The following is a 19,111-nucleotide window of genomic DNA, read 5'->3' as shown; positions in this document are numbered from 1 at the left end:
CTCTTTAAAGAAGTAGAACTTATTCTTGGGGAGGCAAAGAGATATTTTAGATTCTTCTTTTACCTGAAAGATTAACGAAGCCCCCAATGCATAGAGAAAAGAATAAAAATAATCTGTTGAATTTCTTTCTTTATGCCTGCAGAGGCTGGGAAGGACGAGAGTTTCCCACGGTAGCCCCTTTCACCAGGTCTCAGGAGAACTAATCCATTCGTTCAACAGAATTTGGTGAGTAGCCACCGTGTATCAGGCACCACATTTGGAACATCAAAATAATACTCTTTTTGGCCTCGACTGGTCATGGCTCAATTTTGCCAGTGGCCATAGACATTCTTTAAAAAGTTACTGCTCACCTCTGAATTCTGGCTCAATTTCTCCAGCTCCTCTTCCCTTCATCCACTGTGCTATCACATGTTGGTTCACTGAAATTCCTCACCTGCTTGCCTTTTTTTTTTTTAAAAAAAGATTTTATTTATTTATTCATGGGAGACAAAGAGAGAGGCAGAGACACAGGCAGAGGGAGAAGCAGGTCCCCGCGAGGAGCCCGATGCTGGACTCGATCTCAGGACCCCGGATCACACCCTGAGCCAAAGGCATCAGATGCTCAACGGCTGAGCTACCCAGGTGTCCCCTCCCCACCTGTTTGTTTTTTAACTCCTTACCCACCCTCGTGTGATTGAGGCTGCATATCTGGTGGTTGCCTCTCCACCCGCAGGCTGCTGCACAGGCCACGCGAAGTGGGATCTGCCAGGGCACTTCACGTTAGGTCTTGTCCAAATAGGGGCCCCGCCCTGTGCCACCCAGGAAGGGTTTAGAAGGGGCACCTTGGGGGATGTCACCTTGCAAGGCCCTCCCGTCCCCTGCCCATCCCACAGCCAGGCTGCCTCCCAGCCCTCCCAGGACCCCAAGTGCAGAGCAGCCGGTGTCTCTGAATTCCCCGGGGGAGGTAATCTATGCAAATGCGCAGTAATTTAACTGGGGGAGCGCTCAGGAGTCGGGGAGCTCCCCCAGCGCCCGCGGAGCCCGCGGTCCCAGTGGGCTCGGCCCGCGCCCGCCCCCGCCCGCAGCTGCGCCCCCCGCGCCCGCCTCCCCGCGGGGCTGCGAGCCGCGCCTCTGCCCCGCGCTCGGAGCCCTTCCCGGCCTCGCGCCCTGGTGCGGCTCCCGGCGCCGTTACTCCGCGGCCTGGAGGGGGCCGCCCTGTGTCTACGAGGAGCAGCCGCCGAGGGGGCCCCGGGGCCGGCGGTGCAGCGTCCGCGTCGGCCCGGGCGGGACCCCGGGTCCCGGGATCGAGTCCCGCATGGGCTCCCCGCGGGGACCTGCTTCTCCCTCGGCCTGTGTCTCGGCCTCTCTGTGTCTCCCATGAATAAATAAATAAAATCTTAAGAAAAAAAGAGAGAGAAACTGCCGAGTGTGGCCAGAACTCCAAACTGAGGGTGAACACGGAAATTGGCCGCGCACCGCGTCCTTCGTGCTTATCATCCTCGAACCCAATTAGCTAAATACTTTGATCTTCATTTCGCGGCTAAGGAAACTATGAGACTCGGAAAATTAAAGAACTTAGCCCAGGCGCGGGCGGGTAAATGAGCAAGTCGAGGTCTCGGCCAGGCTCAGGTGCGTCTGGAGAGCCCGTGTACCTGCTGCACCGGCCGCCTGGGGGAGCCGGGCCGCTGCGGTCGCCTGCTGAGCCCAGGGGCTCCTCCCTCAGTGGGAGCACCCGACCTCACTGCCTCGGGATCATCAAATGCACAAGTGGATGTTCGCAGGTGGACAACTCTGAAGCCCTGCAGCCTGAACTACACACGTGAGGTCAGAGAGGTTAGCCCCAGGGAATCTGCATGTGCCTTCGGAGGATGGAAATTGGGCCATAATGCAGAATTGAAAGGCAAGTTTGGGGCGCCCGGGTGGCTCAGTGGGTTAAGCGTCTGCCTCTGGCTCAGGTCATGATCTCAGGGTCCTGGGTCCTGCTCAGCAGGAAGTCTGCTTCTCCCTCTCCCTCTGCTGCACCCCCCCCCCCAGCACTCATGCTCTCTCTCTCTCAAATAAGTAAAAAATAAAAATAAAAAGGCAAGCTCCCCATAGAGTGGGCAAAGTGAGGGACACTGTGAAGGCTTGTACCTTCTTCCCAGCTGGTATGGATGTATCTCGCCATGAAGACTGGAAGTCTGTGACTCAGAGTCCTTCTTGCCTTAGCTTTTGGGATAAGCATTGAAGAAGTAGCTGGTGTGAGTGAGGCCTGAAGATGACCCTTTGGGACAGTGCCTTTTTTTCTTTCTGAGAAAGGGAGACAGAGGGCTCTGTAATCTGGAGAGAGGGCACTAGCAGCAGTGAAGGAGGAGCCTCCTCATGGGAGCCAGGAATCACAGAGGTCCAGGAGAATGGCGACTAGGATGAGGGCCTTCTGGGAGCAGCTATGGGAGGAGCAAAAGTAGGAGGAAACCCAGGAACCCCACTAGGGACTCCCAAAAGAGGACCTTTGAGACATAGCAGTGTCTGGGGCAAGGGCACAGGAGGGACTGAAGGGTCACCTTTGGATTGGACTGTCCAGCTTAACTATGCAGAGGAAATTCTACTTATTTGGGTTGGTTAGGACTCACTTGTATGTTTATTTGTTGGGGCAACTGGACTTTTCTTTTTTTTTTTTTTTTTTAATTTTATTTTATTCATGAGAGATAAAGAGAGAGGGGTAGAGACACAGGTAGAGGGAGAAGCAGGCTCCTGCAGGGAGCCTGATGTGGGACTCGATCCGGGGACTCCAGAGTCATACCCTGGGCCGAAGGCAGGCGCTAAACCAGTGAGCCACCCAGGGATCCCTGGACTTTTCTTTTTAACCGTTCCAAGGTTCATGTTAGGTCTACACTTCATGTCCTCAACATGAACTAGGCTAACCTGATTTTTCTCATGAGGATAGGAGCCAGTTTGCATACAAGTGTAGGACACCAAAATGAAACAGCACCTCCATCTTTTCAAAACAATAGTAACCTTTTCTTTTTCCTTTTTTTACCTTATAACAAAGTCAGTGCATATTCATTGAAGAAAATTAGGAAATGCAGACAAGTAAAAAGAAGGAAAAAATATCCACTATTTGGTGACACAGAAATAGCACCCTAGTGGGATTTCTTGTGGAATTATTCTTCCACATGGTTTTCCACACATGTTTTCTAGAAATAAGATCATGCTAATCCTGCTGATTTATTATGTGCTTTTTATTCACTTGGTTAGGTTTTATAAAAATACTGATAATATTCATTTCCAACATCATTTTTGATGGTATAATGGTATTCCATAGTATTGATGTAACTTCATGATTCTTCTACTGGTTGAGTATTTACATAGTGGACAATTTAATGTTATAATTTGGAAGGCATATTTAAAATATATGTATCTAAAAATATAAAAAAATCCTAAAAATATCCATGTAAAAATTGCATTTTGACTACTATGAAAAAGATGATAAAAATTCTTCTACTTCTTTAAATAAAAGGGGCACCTGAGTGGTGCAGGTGGTTAAGCATCTGACTCGGTTTTGGCTCAGGTCATGATCTTAGGGTCCTGAGATCAAGCCCAACATCTGGCTCCATGCTCAGCATGGAGTCTGCTTTAGACTCTCCACCTCACCTCTCCCTCTCCCTCCTGTGCTCTATCTCCAAAGTAAACAAATAAATAAATCTTTTTAAAAACTCTTGTGCTCATTCTAGTTATATCACTAGGACAAATACTTGGAAGGTAATTATTGGTTCAAGTTGCATGCACATTTCCTCCCCATTTTTTATTTTAAAAATATTCAAATGTATTAAAAAAAACCCAAAGGAATAGAATAGTAAACAACATAACCTTCAACAAAATTTATTTCATTTGCTTTATCTCTTTCCATAAATTTATGGTTAAAAGTATTAAATACTATGTACATCATGACATTTCTCCCAACTACTCCAGCTTGTATCTCCTAAGAACAAAGGCATTAACTCCCTTAACCACAATACCATTATCACATCCAAAAACCTTAACATTGATTCAAAAACGTTATCTAAATTTCCCCAATCTTCCTCCAAGTAAACTTCCTGTTAGCTGTGTCCTCACTTCCAGAATTCAATGAAGAGCTGTATCTTAACCTTGGTGGTCATGTTCTTTTAATCTCCTTTAATCTAGAATCATCCTTTTGCTTTTTATTTTCTTTCATGATGTATTAGACATCTATTTTTGTATAAGAAAATAAAAAATTGTTGTATAACCATAAAACTTAGTGTTTAAAAAAACTCTAAACATTTATTATGTACTTGCTGTTGGTAGGAATTTGAGAATGGCTTAGTTGTATAGTTTTGATTTGGGGTCTCTCATGAAGTAGTCAATAGTTCACCTGAGAATTCAGTTATCTGAAGGCTTGTTCAAGGCTGGAGTATCACTTCCAAGGTGGCTTACCCACATGGCTGACAAGATGGTTCCAGCTGCTGGCAGGAGAGTTCCTCACCAATAGACCACTCTGTAGGAGTATTTATATATGCTTCTCAGGCCATGATGATTAGCTTCCTCCAGAGCAACTGATATAGGAAGATACAAAGCAGAAGCCACAATATCCTTTATGATTTCACCTCAGAAGCCATACATAGTTAACTCTGCAAAACTCTAGTCAATGTGGGAGGGGATTACACCGGCATGAGTACCAGGAGGCTATGATCATTGTGGGGCCATATTGGAAAGTAGCTACCACACTTGCCATTGATATTTTTGAAAAGGCCAGGCCAGTTGTCTTGTAGGATGCCCAGGTTCTGGGTTCTTCTGATTGTTTTCTACTGACTTGATACAAATAATTTGTATTTCCCATTGAATTATACCAAGAGATGCATACTGTCAGTTTGATCTATTATTGGTCATGCTAAATTTGGCCACTTAGTTCAAGTAGTCTAGTACATATACCAAGTCTTGGAATCACCATTATCACATGTTGAGGCCTGGGATGATTTCTCCAGAGAAAAACTGAAGGTTTTATTGTAGTTTATACTACCAGTCTTTTAGCAACAACAGCTATGTGTGTCTGTGTGTGTACACACATTTGATGTTGATACTGGTAGACATTCTGAACTGAAGAATGCAAACTCAGTAGGAAGGAGGTAAAGGGCATATAGAGGAATGAACTCCTTGAGGACAGAAACTGTCTTATTCTATGAGTTCTGACTGCTTGACACGATGTTGAACAAATAGGCATTTAACAAATATGTGTTGGATAAATGAAAGAACAAACCAGAAAAGGGAAGAAACCCAGAAGAGAGGCACTTTCTAATTTATAAAATGTAGACACCAAAATATTAATTTATACCAGGATAAATGAGTAAGTCCCTGGGAATCTCCTACCCTTCCATTCCCCTCTCCAGGTGGCCTTAAGAGCTTCCAGTCCTGTTGTCCTCAGGTCCTGCCACCATAAGGGCTCTGGGTCCTGACAGTCAAAATCTCCAGTCTCCTTGGTTCCTTAGAAAGCCTGCTACATTCCAAACCATGATGATAAACTGCTTGCATGACAATTTGAGCCTTGCTCATCCGCTTAGTCATTCTAGGAAGGAAGTGAAGTACAGTGTAATGACATTTTGCTGATGGCAAGGGCCATGGTAAATTGAATTGCCTGAGCTAATCTGAGGGCGCTTCTGTGTAGCCTCTCACATTCAATTCCATCTTCACTTTGTTTCCTCTGTGCCATATTGATTCATGAGCCCTCCCTCTGACATGCATGAAACTGTAGTAATGTGTCCCCTGGTGAACAAATAATTAAAACAATGGGTCTCATTTTTTAACTGCCTTTTCTAATATAGAAAACGGGCTTGGAAAAGCACTAGGCACCAAGGAGGTAAATGTGCACCCCGCCCCCCAGCAAGTCTGCCTCAGTGAACACCCTGTTATCCAGCTAAGCCAGGACATAGTAGACGGTTAAAAAGAGAAGGAGGGAAGGAGCGGGACTTATTGAGAACCTCCTGTGGTTGGAAACATGCCAAGTACTGTCCCACAGGCAGCCAGGAAGTGTTGGGTGGGATTCTAAAGCTAGGTCTCTCTGCCACCAAGGCTGATGTCCTGAACACCAACACATCACTCCACTATGCCTTTCTTCTTAAGTTGAGGTAATGAGCCTTTCACGCACAACCTTTTTGCACTCATCTCCCACAGCTCCCCCTGCAGTAGATTATTCTTGTAAACAAACCATACACTTTAAAGTTTTGGAAAGGAATAAAATTAAAAAATTAAAAATAAAAATAAAAAAATTTAAAAGGGATGCTTGAGTGACTCAGGCAGTTGAGCATCCAACTTTTGATATTAGCTCAGGTTCCAATCTTAATGTTGTGCGTGCAAGCCCCACGTTGGGTGTGGAGTCCACTTAAAAATAAATAAACATATAAATAAAGTTATGAAAGGGTACATATCAAGATAATGAAATTAGGAGATCAAGGAGATAGCTGTACTCGCACATTCACAGCAGCCTATTCACACCAGCCAAGATATGGAAATAATTTAAATGTTTATTGATGGATTAATAGATAAAGAAAATGTTATACACACACACACACACAATAGGACATTATTTGGCCTGAAATAAAAGGGAAGTCCTGCCATCCAACATGGATGAACCTAGAGGACACTATGCTAGGTGAAATAAGCCAGACACAGAAAGACAAATACTGCATAATCTCACTTTTATGTGAAACATAAATAGTCAAACTCATAGAAATAGTGAGTAGATGGTGGTTGCCAGTGGTTAAGGGGAGGAGGAAATGGGACATGTTGGCCATAGGGTACATTTTCAGTTATACACAGTGAGTAAGCTCTGGAGACCTAACATCAGAAATGTGACTGTAATTAACAATCCTGTTTTACACACATGAAATTCTGAGAGGGTAGATCTTAATGGTTCTCACCATAGGAAAAGAAAAGAAAAAAGAAAAGAAAAGAAAAGAAAAGAAAAGAAAAGAAAAGAAAAGAAAAGAAAAAAAGGAAGGAAGAAAGGAGGAAAGAAAGGAGGAAAGAAAGAAGGAAAGAAAGAAGGAAAGAAAGAAAGAAAGAAGGAAGGAAGGAAGGAAGGAAGGAAGGAAGGAAGGAAGGAAGGAAGGAAAGAAAGAAAGAAAGAAAGAAAGAAAGAAAGAAAGAAAGAAAGACACCTGCCAGTTTCTCTCCTGAGGCAACACATTTATAAGTTCCTTGTCTCTTTTCAGAGACATTTTATGCATACAGTATTGAATGTTTATATTTATTCTTTATTTTATCATGTCCCTTTTCTTACGCAAATAGTAGTCTTTCATACCTGCTATTCTGCAGCTTGTGCTTCTGCTTTTCCTGAGTAATAGATATTGGAGATCCTTCCAACTCATTCTTTTGAGACTTCTCTTTTTTGTGTGGGGGGGGCACCATTGTGTTGCATTCTTAAAAGAGGAACTGCTAGATTACACATAGGTGTCTTTGTGAACATGAGTGATCTCCCTCGTTGTCCTCAACAGGGCTTGGACCAGCCTCCACCCTAACCAGCAAACCTGAAAGGGCTTGTTTCCAACTCTGTTGGCCACACAGTATCACATATATAATTTTAATCATTGACAATCTGATAGGCATAGAATCAAACTATGCATTCCAGGCTTCAGTGCCTTTTCTTTGCATTTCTGTCTGCTTCACACATCATCTTCCTTCTGACTGGTGACCTTCTATCTATCTAATTTGAGCACTGCCTGAAGGTGGTGTTTCTGGGGGGACATCTACCATTTCCACAAGCTTACAAAATGCTCTCACAGCACCTTGATCTTGCTCTGTTACTGTACTTTACACATTCTCTGTTCAGGTGTCTATGTCCCTGACCATGAATCTCTTCAGGACTGGAATTTTTGACTTACTCACCTTGGTCTCCTCAACCCCACCAGGCCTAATAAGTATGTACTCATTTAATGCATTTTTAAAAGATTTTTATTTATTTATTCATAAGAGACACAGAAAGAGAGGCAGAGACACACGCAGAGGGAGAAGCAGGCTCCATGCAGGGAGCACGACGTGGGACTCGATCCTGGGACACTGGGATCACACCCTGAGCCAAAAGCAGACACTCAACCACTGAGCCACCCAGGCATACCTCATTTAATGAATTTAAAAAATACTTTGGTTGCATATCAGTTGGTAACAAAATTAGCATACTAGATTTTTGCAATCTAAAGGAATGTCTCCTCTCTCACATACTTGCACCCTGGAACCTAAGTCAGTATACTTCTCTGCTTTACCATGGAGCACCCATCCCTTGCAGAGAGCAGGGAGATAATGACTAGGAAAAACTGTGGATTTGCTCATCAGACTGGACTCTGTAGTTCCTGGGGATAGTCTGGCTTTGACTTCTGAAAGCACGAGGGCCACGTTGGAGGAATACTGAATTCCCTGCTATCATGTGTGCCAGGCTTCAAGGGAGCTCATCTCATCCAGGACTTAACTAGAAAGATGTTAAAGCTTTAATATTTCAGCCATTGAAAACTTGCCCTGATTTTCCATCCAAATTTGTGTTGCTAAAATAAAGGGTTATGTTATTGCCAGACAGAACAAGCCAGATTTCTTTTAAATGAAAGCATGGAGCTTGTTTGTACACTAAATATGAATTTTAGGTTCATGAGAACAACTCTTGACAACTCTGAAAAGGAAATGAATGTAAATGTATTACCAACTCTGCCCATTTTTTCATTTATGCAATGCATCTACCTCTGGCCCACCTCTCAGCTGGATTAAATGAAGAGGAATGATGATATATCACATCAACTTTCCTTAATTTCATTGTTTCTCATCATAAGCCATTTATATGAGAACTGACATTAATTAATTCAGCTTCATCTATCATGTAGTTCAACATTTAATCTAGTCCCACGTATCAGATAAGAATATAGTATTCTGAATTCTGGAGTTCTTACCTTGAGTGAAAAAAGGGGTCATAAATCTAAGACAGCACTGGTGTCTCTTCCTTTTGCTTGCTACTCCATCAATTACAGGTAGATACTTCTCCTGGAAAGTTCAGGAGAGAGAACCAACAAGATTGATGTGCTTAGACCTAACGCAGAGATACGTGACCAGTCTCTCAATGCCTAGTGACTCTCAAAATAAGAAGCCTTCTTTGAGGAATATCTACCAGAGATTCTAGAAATCTTCATTTTGAGTCAGCACTATCTCTAATATTTCTTCAGATTGTGTTGTGGGGTCCTGTTTTGTGATCCCCAGTCTAGACCAACATATTCTGATCATACAGTTTTGGAGAGCTAACTAAGAGGTCTGCAGCACTTTCTCAGTTACCCTGAATTATACCAACAGCTGACTGCCCTTTCCACAGTCTTCTTACCCAGAGTTCAGAACATGTGGCACTATGATATAGATCTGACCCTACCCTACACCCTGGTCAATGGTCACATTTAATGTGAACAGATAGGTCACCACCGTTCTAAAACTGGGGTCTGCTTTTCTCTTTATGGGTCCGTAGCTGTGGCCTTGTCACGGCCTCTGACTCAGGTAGATTGTACTCTGAAGGCTCTCCTTTGCTCTTGCTATCTCCCAAAGCTCCACCCTAGGGCCTGAGGTCAGTTCCCTGCACTCCAGGCTTTTGGCTAAGTCTCTGATCCCTGCTGCCAACCACATTCCAGTTTCCTTTCCTAGTCTGCCACCTGGGATGAGGATACCCCGTATCTCTGAGATTGTGGACACTAGCTGTTAGCCTTGACCTATACCTCTCACCATTTTCCCTGAATACCTGGTTCTAGGTGTTGGGTATACTTCTTCCCAATCTTATTAATGCAACAAACTATGTCTGCCTCACCCTGTCCCTCGTTAGCATCAGTAGCCTCAGAGAGTTCATCTAGACATTGTACCTTAATCTTCTTTTGCTGTGATTAAGCCATCTTTGTTCAGTGATATCATGATAGATAACAAGAGTTCTAGTTAGTGGTATGCTTAAAATTTTTTAATCTTTTTATTGTTTATTCCCCCAAATAAGACATGTTCAAGTTGGAAAGAAAAGACAATAAAAGATTAGATAAAGAAAAACAGGGATCCCTGGGTGGCGCAGCTGTTTGGCGCCTGCCTTTGGCCCAGGGCGCGATCCTGGAGACCCGGGATCGAATCCCACATCGGGCTCCCGGTGCATGGAGCCTGCTTCTCCCTCTGCCTGTGTCTCTGCCTCTCTCTCTCTCTGTAACTATCATAAATAAATAAAAATTAAAAAAAAAAAAGAAAAGAAAAACATGGAGGGTCTTTCCCTACAGTCATAGTCCATTCCTTTTCCCAAAGGTAAAAATTAGGTGAACATATCTCCAGACCTTGTGTTATGTATATACAAATGATCAATGGATGAACATACATACATAGAAGTTGTAATATGGGGGGATCCTTAATCTTTTCACTTAACTTATGTAACAATCCATGTTAGTATATAGATCTACCTATGCTTTTGAACACCAGTAAAGTATCCCATAATTTTTTTAAAGATTTTATTTATTTATTCATGAGACACACACAGAATGAGAGAGAGAGAGAGAGAGAGAGAATGGGGCAGAGACATAGGAAGAGGGAGAAGCAGGCTCCATGCAGGGAGCCTGATGTGGGACTTGATCCCGGGACCACTGGGGAGAGAACCAGTGATCTGCCAAAGGCAGATGCTCAACCACTGAGCCACCCAAGTGTCCCAATATCCTGTAATTTCTATGTACTGCTTTCTATATAACCATGATTCTGTTGTCATACACTTAAACTGAATCCAATTTTTCAGCACTACAAATTAGGAGGTGTTATACATTATTACATCCAAAATATACAGATACTTCTACAGGTTAAATAGTTAGGTATACACATATAAAATTTTGATAAGCACTAAAAATTTATTTTACAAATATTTAATAAAAACTTACATTTCTGGGATGCCTGGGTGACTCAGTGGTTGAGCATATGCCTTTGGCTCAGATCATGATCCTGGGGTCCTGGGATCGGGTCCCACATCGGGCTTCCCACAGGGAGCCTGCTTCTCCCTCTGCCTATGTCTCTGCCTCTCTCTGTGTGTCTCTCATTAATAAATAAATAAAATCTTTAAAAAAAAAAACAAAAGTTGCATTTCTATAACAGTGAATAATAGTGTTTATGTCACCAATATTGAATATCTTCGATCTTTAATCTGTTTGCCAATTTAGTGAGTGAAAAATGATATCGATATCACATTGGCATTTAAAAATTTTTTTGGTTGAATATTTTTCAAATGTTTAACAGTCATTTATATTTCTTCCTCTGTTCATTATGTCTATTTGACCTTTTGTTTTTAAATTTTTATGTTATAAGTTTTTTAGAAACCATAATTTAGGTATTATTACTTTTTAAGGTGTTGCAAATATTCTCAGCTAATCTGTTGTTTTCTTTTTAGAATTTTATTCATAACATATTTTGCCACTTTACTTTCTCCAAGATGAAGAGATAGCTATGTAAGTACAATTTACTAAATATACCGTTGTTCCCTTACTGATTTGTAGTAACAGATTTTGTATTCTGAAAATATGTATGTGACTCTGTCTTTAGACTTGTTTCTGGCCCACTGATCTACTTACACATTACTGCAATGAGCTTTATGTGAACCCGAGATTAAACGGTTCAGGCTATATTAAGAGATATTAAGGTTACCCTTAATTTATATTTGTATCATCCTAATGAATACAAGTTTAGTGCTCTGTGAAAATTTTTAAAGGGTTTGAAAGTGGCTTTCCTTAACACTGGTCCTTTGGGATCCATACTAGCTTCAGTAGAGCATAAGGGCAAGAAATTATGTGAATCTAAAATTTGAGGACATCAGGGGTGTCTGGGTGGCTCAGTTGGTTAAGCATCTGCCTTCGGCTCAGGTCAGGATTCTGGAGTCCTGAGATGAAGCCCTGCATCAGGCTCCCTGCTCAGCGAGGAGTCTGCTTCTCCCACTCCCTCTACTCCTCCCCTCTCTCTGTCACTTACTGTCTCAAACAAATAAATAAAATCTTTAATACTGTTTTTTAAAAGATTTTATTTATTTATTCATGAGAGACAGAAAGAGAGAGGGAGACAGAGACATAGGCAGAAGGAGAAGCAGGCTCCATGCAAAGTCCTACCTGATGTAGGACTTGATCCTGGGACTCCAGGATCACACCCTGAGCCAAAGGCAGACGTAAAATCTTTAAAATAATTAGCAATAAATGCGCCTTGGATAAACCTCATTGGCTACAATACTGCCACTGTGCAAAGCTAATCTTTAAAATAAAATAAAATTTGGGGCACCTGGGTGGCTCAGTGGTTGAACATCTGCCTTTGGCTCAGGTCCTGATCCCAGGGTCCTGGGATCAAGTTCCCCATCAGGCTCCCCACGGGAGCCTGCATCTCTTTCTGTCTATGTCTCTGCCTCTCCCTGTGTGTCTCTCATGAATAAATAAATAAAATCTTAAATAAATAAAATTTAAGAACAACTTAAAAAATTTATTCTCCAGTTTCTCTATAGGTTATTGAAATATCCTCAAGAGTTCCATTCATGCATTCATTCAGTTTATATATATTGCACACTTACTGTATACTATGTATACTGTTTTCAGCACAGAAAAGACAAAACTAGACACAGACCCTGTCCCCAAACAGTTTACAGCCTCGTTAGGGGACACAAATATAAACAAGTGTTGGTTTCAATGGTATGATGAAGGTAAATACAGGATAGAGTGGTGACCCAAAGTGAGGGTGAATGAGCTGAGGGGAGGGGAGTAGATACATATCTAGGTTTGAAAGGGTGAACACGAGCTCACCAGGGGGCAGAAGGCAGGCCAGGTGACCCAGCAGGGCCAGTATGGACACAGGCACAGGCCACTAGAGCACTGAGGTAATGGTGAGGGCTCCCATGGGCTGGAGGAGAGAGGAAGAGTGGGAATGGAGCAGCAGATGATGCTGTTGGAGAGAAAAATCATGAAGGGCTTTTGAACTTCAACAATGTAAAGAGACAAGAACTATTTGCATAGTAAGATGAAAGTACCATTTTTACATTTCGAAAAATGACTTTGGTTGCAGTGTGGAAAATAGAAGAAAGTGAAATTAGAAACATAGCGACATTCAAGAGGTTGTTGCAACATCTGGGCTATTGTGAGATGGATGGATGGATAGATGTAGTGATATATCTATGTGTAAAGTGATATATCTATATATGCAGTGGATCTATACATGTATCTGTAGATAGAATTGTTTACACACCATGTGATGGATTAAATAGCCATGTTGTTTTTCCTTCAAGTCACCTTAATAATGATTCATTATTAAAAAGGCAAAATAAGGGCACCTGGGTGGCTCAGTCAGTTAGGAGTTTGCCTTTGGCTCAGGTCATGATACCAGGGTCCTAGGATAGAGCCCCACATGGGGCTTCTGCTTGGCGGGGAGCCAGATTCTCCCCCTGCTTATGCTCTTTCTGTGCCAAATAAATAAATAAAATCTTTAAAAAATTAAAATAAAAAGGCAAAATAATAATCCATACTTACTCTGATAGCCTTTTAAGAGACTTTTATTTATAATGGGGTAAATAAGCCAACAGAGTATGTACATAAACAGAAAGTTGGGCAATATAAGTTGCTTACAAATAAATTCCTTGAAAGATTTTTTTTTGAGTCATTAAAATAAGGGAGACTTAATCTTGGGCTATGTTTTAAAGTCCATCTAACCTAATCTTCTCCCTGGCTAAAATTTTGAGAAGGGCTATCCATCCTAAAACATGATTTTAGGTTTAGTCAGTTCCAAGCGATGGCTTTAACTGGTGTGGGGTAACTGGTGAGGTAAACAGTCCTCTTCAAGGACTCCTGAAAGGGGCTCGAATCAGTTGGGAGACAGGGGGTGTTCCTCCACGTATAGAGCAGAGGTCTGGAAGGCATGAAGTTTGGAAAGAGTTCCTCTTTATTTATCCCAGGACACAACCCACGTCACTCTGCATTTCCTTATGGACAGAAAAAGAACATATGCATTTCCTATTTTAGAAATTTTCACCTTTGTCTTTATCCAAACTCATATTTTATATTCATTTAATATCAAGTTGATCAGTTAATATTTGGAGAGGGTCAAAAAACGCCTTTGATCTGATTATAACATGTAGAAGATCCTGCTGGAAAATTTTCAGTGATCCACAGGCAGGTATGACCTATCTCAAGACGCTGAAGCTCACAGAAAGAATGAGACTGGAAATTTGAGGTTAAATTGAATGGGAGAGGGTATGTCTGGTTCTTCGTCTTTCCCGATGATGGCTCTGTCATTTGTCATAGAATGTGGTTGTGATGGTGACAGCATGGAGGGGGGGGACTATGACAAATAGAATGAAATGTGGCAAGGGAAGAGAGCTTTGGGCATGTTTGCTTGTGCTGGTTTATCTTGCTCAAGTCTTAGGACATGAATAGTTTGCTGCCCCTATGAGGCCAAGAAGATCTATGAGGGTGGGTTCCCGTCTCAGGCATTCTTGCTGAGTCTGTCCCATGGTGTCTGACTCACTGTACTCACTTTTGACTGTTTTTCTCTCAAGGTTTGTCATCACCTGATGCTCACTTGTCTCCATCATGAAGCAATCCATCAATCTTTATCTGTTTATGCCTAAGCTTAATTAGAAACCAGGTGCCTGTGCAAAATAAAGAATTTGTCTAGGTACTGGTGATGTGCTGTCACTTGTTCTTCCTCAGCAGCACATACAAATCTGGGCTTCACCCACAGAGGAGCCCCACTGTGCACCCAGCACAGTGCCTGGGACACGTTTCTAGTAGGATCTAGGATCAGGGAAAGAAGTAGATCAGTATCTCAAAACATCAAGCCGAAGATACAGAAGATGGAAGAGACAAAGAAGGCTGCTGTAATTACACTAAAGTACATTCCTGGGACATCTAAGTTGACATGGTTTGATGTATGTGTGTGTGCAGGCAAGTGTGCATGTGTGCATGGAAGCAGTACAAGAGCCCAAAAGCTAATTATCAAACATTCTGAAAAGAACTAGAGGGAGCTTATTTTGTAAAGCCAAACACAACTCTAAATTATACCAGAGGTCTTGCTTTTAGAATTTTGGTTTAAGGGGAAAAAAATTAAGATTTTATGCTTCCTTTGACTTGTTCTCCTTAAATGCTTTGGAAGTCTTTAAAAACACTTTTAGAATGAGCTTGTCATGCCCTGGTCATGTGCAAGGCACACTATTGGCATCTCTGTATGAAATATAGAGGGTACCACAGACAGCAATAAAACAAATACATAATACAGCTCTAATATGAGGCAAAGGAAAGTAACACTAAGAGTGTGGGGGTGGAGTGTGGGGGGTGGGTCAGAGCAGAGAGAGGTCTCACAGCTTGAGGGAAATAGGTACGACCATGCATGGTCATGGTCTCTGGGATCATGACCCAGAGACAATTCCTCAAAACAGGAGGAATTATGTATGGTTGTGAACCTCAGGCTGGTGGTTTTGGCTTGATGCTTATCAGCTCTGCAGAAGGTCCCCAGAAAGCCTCTTGGCCCAAGTGAGGTTCATTAGGCTGGCTGCATTAAGCGAGAATTCCTACTGACAGTCTTGGTAATATCTCAGACGGGGGAAGTGAGGGAGAGTATTTGCCAGGTTTGGGGGCCTGGTTTTTAATAGTTTAAAGCAGTCTTTTATGATAGATAACTAATTTAGGTAATAGGTTTGTGCCATAGTAGTCTAGAATTAGCAATTCTTGAGACGTAAACTTGGCTAGTAATAAGCCATTTGGCCAGATGAGCAAAATCTATCATTCTCATAGCAGAGCTATTTGCCTAGATGGACAAACTCCTTGCTTTAAACCAGTTGATCAGAGTAAAAGGATTTCCTGAAGCACACAGTGAAATGAGATCTTGGCAAAAGCCTTATCTTCCTGGGCAAATATTTTCATAGAACTAATGATGAAGCTGTGTAGACGCAGGTAGACTCAGTTCTGTAGTTCACAGGTAAGCCAAGCACAGTTCTCTGATTGGCTCTTGGGATGGGGTGGAAGGTAATGGGACCTAAAGTCTGAAGGTGGGTTGTCCCAAGCCGTGGTGACTCAACTGGCATGTGGCAGAATGAACTTCTTATAACCTATTTGAAATCTGTACATTTTATCACTGTGATGTTCCTAGTTTTGACCATCTACTCTCTATTTTTATTGCTACCCCCAAGTAGCGTTTTCTCTATACTTTTCCTGGAATTAAAGTCTTTCAAATGGCCCCCTGCCCTCTGGGCTTTCTCTTCCATATATCCGACTGGAGCACCCAGATTCATTTTGTCAACATATACCTTGGGCCACATCACCCTCCCTTAACATGGCTCTTGAACTCCAGTAAGTGACCTCTGCTAGGTCTTCAGCTCCTGCACCGTCCTAGGTGGCCACAGGCACCTGTCATGCCTTTGGATCTCACCCTGAGGTCTGAGCACAGGCCTTCAGACATGGGTGCAGCCTCAGAGCTGGAGGACACTGTGGATAGGGCCTGGCCTCCAGCTTAAGAGGAAGGTGTGATTTGCAAAGGCACACTCTACTGAAGTCCATGAATGAGTCTAAAATAGAAATCAATGCATGATGCTTAGGGTTTAGTGCACTTCAGACTTCGCTTTATTTTTATTTTAAGATTTTATTTATTTAAGAGAAAGTGCACACAAGCAGGGCTGGGGGAGGGCTAGAAAGAGAGGGAGAAACAGGCTCCCCACTAAGCAGGGCCAAAAGTAAGACCCTGGACCCTGGGATTATGACCCGAGCCGAAGGCAGACACTTAACTGACTGAGCCACCCAGGCCCCCAGACCCCCCAAATTTTGTTTTCTTTAAAAGTGACTTTCTAAGCCTTGTGCTCAATGTATTTAAAACAACAACCTGGTTTCAAGAAACAGTGTGAAGCACATGAATTTTCTTTTAATCTTGCCTACCTTGGTTTCTTCCTCATTATATATGAAATTCTAGGGAGGCGATAGCTGCTTTGCTGACCAAGAACTTTGTGCCAGCTGCTCGACTACATTCAGTCATTCTGCGCTCCCTGGGACCAGTACGGTGGCTGTTAACCTCTGCGTGTCACAAATAGGGAGCCCGGGAGTCAGAGAATTAGACAAGGAGGCTAAGATCTGCTGGTAAGTGGCAGGTCGGTATTTAATTTCAGGTATGTCTGATCACCATGCGATGCTGCCTTTGGGAAGCTGAATTTGCAAACCCGAACTGCAGAGGATCCACGGCGCCTCCCCCTCACTCCATAGCAACTTGGCTCCTTCCCCAGGGGACCAGGTTGCTCACATTGGCCGGCTCTGGCGCCTTGGAGAGGCCTTCAGTTCACACCTCTTCTCCCACAGCACAGCGATATCACTAGCATTCCGCTAACACAGCTACCGGATACTGTTCCTCTCTCTTCCACCACCACCGCCGCCACCACCACCTTGGGCCACAAAGTGATGAACACCCTCTTGGGGTCAGGCTCAGCTAAGCACTCAACAAACATGACTACACTGAATGTTCACAGCGAGCCTCGAGGGTGTCGCGCTGGTGAGGCATCTAGAGGAGTATCTCAGTTTAAACCACTAATGGAGGGGAAGGGGCAAGACGGCGGAAGAGTAGGGTCCCCAAATCACCTGTCTCCACCAAATTACCTAGAAAACCTTCCAATTATCCTGAAAATCTATGAATTCGGCCTGAGAATTAAAGAGAGACCAGCTGGAATGCTACAGCGAGAAGAGTTTGCGATTCTATCAAGGTAGGAAGACAGGGAAAAAGAAAGAAACAAAAGGCTTCCAAGGGGGAGGGGCCCCGCGAGGAGCCGGGCTGAGGCCGGGGCGAGTGTCCCCAGGACAGGAGAGCCCCGTCCCGGAGGAGCAGGAGCTGCACCGACCTTCCCGGGGGAAAGGGGCTCGCGGGGAGGTGGAGCAGGACCCGGGAGGGCGGGGATGCCCTCGGGCTCCGGGGACACTGACAGGCACCTGCGCCCCGGGAGAGCGCCCCGAGATCCCTAACGGCTGCAGCGCGCCAGGCGGGACCCGGAGCAGCTCGGGGGGCTCGGGGGCGGCTCCGCGGAGGGGGCTGCGGGGCGGGAGCAGCTCGGGGGGCTCGGGGGCGGCTCCGCGGAGGGGGCTGCGGGGCAGGAGTGCGAATCCAACAGCGCAGGCTCCGGAGCACAGGGCTCCGGGACACAGCCCAGGATCCGGCCTCCCCCGGGACAGGCAGAGGCCGGGAGGGCCCAGGACAGCGAGGACGCTCCTGCCCCAGCTGAGCAGATCAGCGGCCCCGCCCGGAGCCTCCAGGCCCTGCAGACGGAGAGCTCCGGAGCTACTGCGGGGGCTGAATCCAGGTTTCCAGAGCTGCCCCGCCACTAGGGCTGTTGCTCCTGGGGCCTCACGGGGTAAACAACCCCCACCGAGCCCTGCACAGGCAGGGGCAGAGCAGCTCCCCCAACTGCTAACACCTGAAAATCAGCACAGCAGGTCCCTCCCCCAGAAGACCAGCTAGACTGACTGACAACTTCCAGGGGAAGCCAAGGGACTTAAAGTACACAGAATCAGAAGATACTCCCCCGTGGTTCTTTTTTTTTTTTTTTTTTTTTTTTTTTGGCTTTTTGATTTGTTTCCTTAACCCACCCCCCTTTTTTCTCCTTTCTTTCTTTTTCTTTTTCTTTTTCTTTTTCTTCTTTTTTTTTTCGTTTATTTCTTACCTTTTTTTTCTCTTTCTCTTTTCTTTCCTTCTTTCTCTCCTCTCTTTTTCTCCTTTTCCCAATACAACTTGCTTTTGGCCACTCTGCACTGAGCAAAATGACTAGAAGGAAAACCTCACCTCAAAAGAAAGAATCAGAAACAGTCCTCTCTCCCACAGAGTTACAAAATCTGGATTACAATTCAATGTCAGAAAGCCAATTCAGAAGCACTATTATACAGCTACTGGAGGCTCTAGAAAAAAGCATGAAGGACTCAAGAGACTTCATGACTGCAGAATTTAGAGCTAATCAGGCAGAAATTAAAAATCAATTGAATGAGATGCAATCCAAACTAGAAGTCCTAACGACGAGGGTTAACGAGGTGGAAGAACGAGTGAGTGACATAGAAGACAAGTTGATAGCAAAGAGGGAAACTGAGGAAAAAAGAGACAAACAATTAAAAGACAATGAACATAGATTAAC

General features: G+C 43.8%; 1 long non-coding RNA gene and 1 pseudogene across 1 annotated transcript; one reads left to right on the top strand and one right to left on the bottom strand.

Annotated features, from left to right (window-relative positions):
• Positions 1–1,171: 1,171 nt before the first annotated feature.
• On the top strand, positions 1,172–14,640 carry LOC144295055 (uncharacterized). The gene is made up of 3 exons (XR_013362411.1): positions 1,172–1,879; positions 11,387–11,444; positions 14,519–14,640. It is a non-coding gene; the product is annotated as an uncharacterized LOC144295055 (long non-coding RNA).
• On the bottom strand, positions 12,167–12,230 carry LOC144295587 (U4 spliceosomal RNA; annotated as a pseudogene).
• Positions 14,641–19,111: the final 4,471 nt, after the last annotated feature.

Source organism: Canis aureus, chromosome 23 (genome assembly GCF_053574225.1).
Source record: "Canis aureus isolate CA01 chromosome 23, VMU_Caureus_v.1.0, whole genome shotgun sequence".
Classification (NCBI taxonomy): Eukaryota; Metazoa; Chordata; class Mammalia; order Carnivora; family Canidae; genus Canis; species Canis aureus.
The sequence above is the reverse complement of the archived record's forward strand: the minus strand, read 5'-3'. Positions and strand labels throughout refer to the sequence as shown.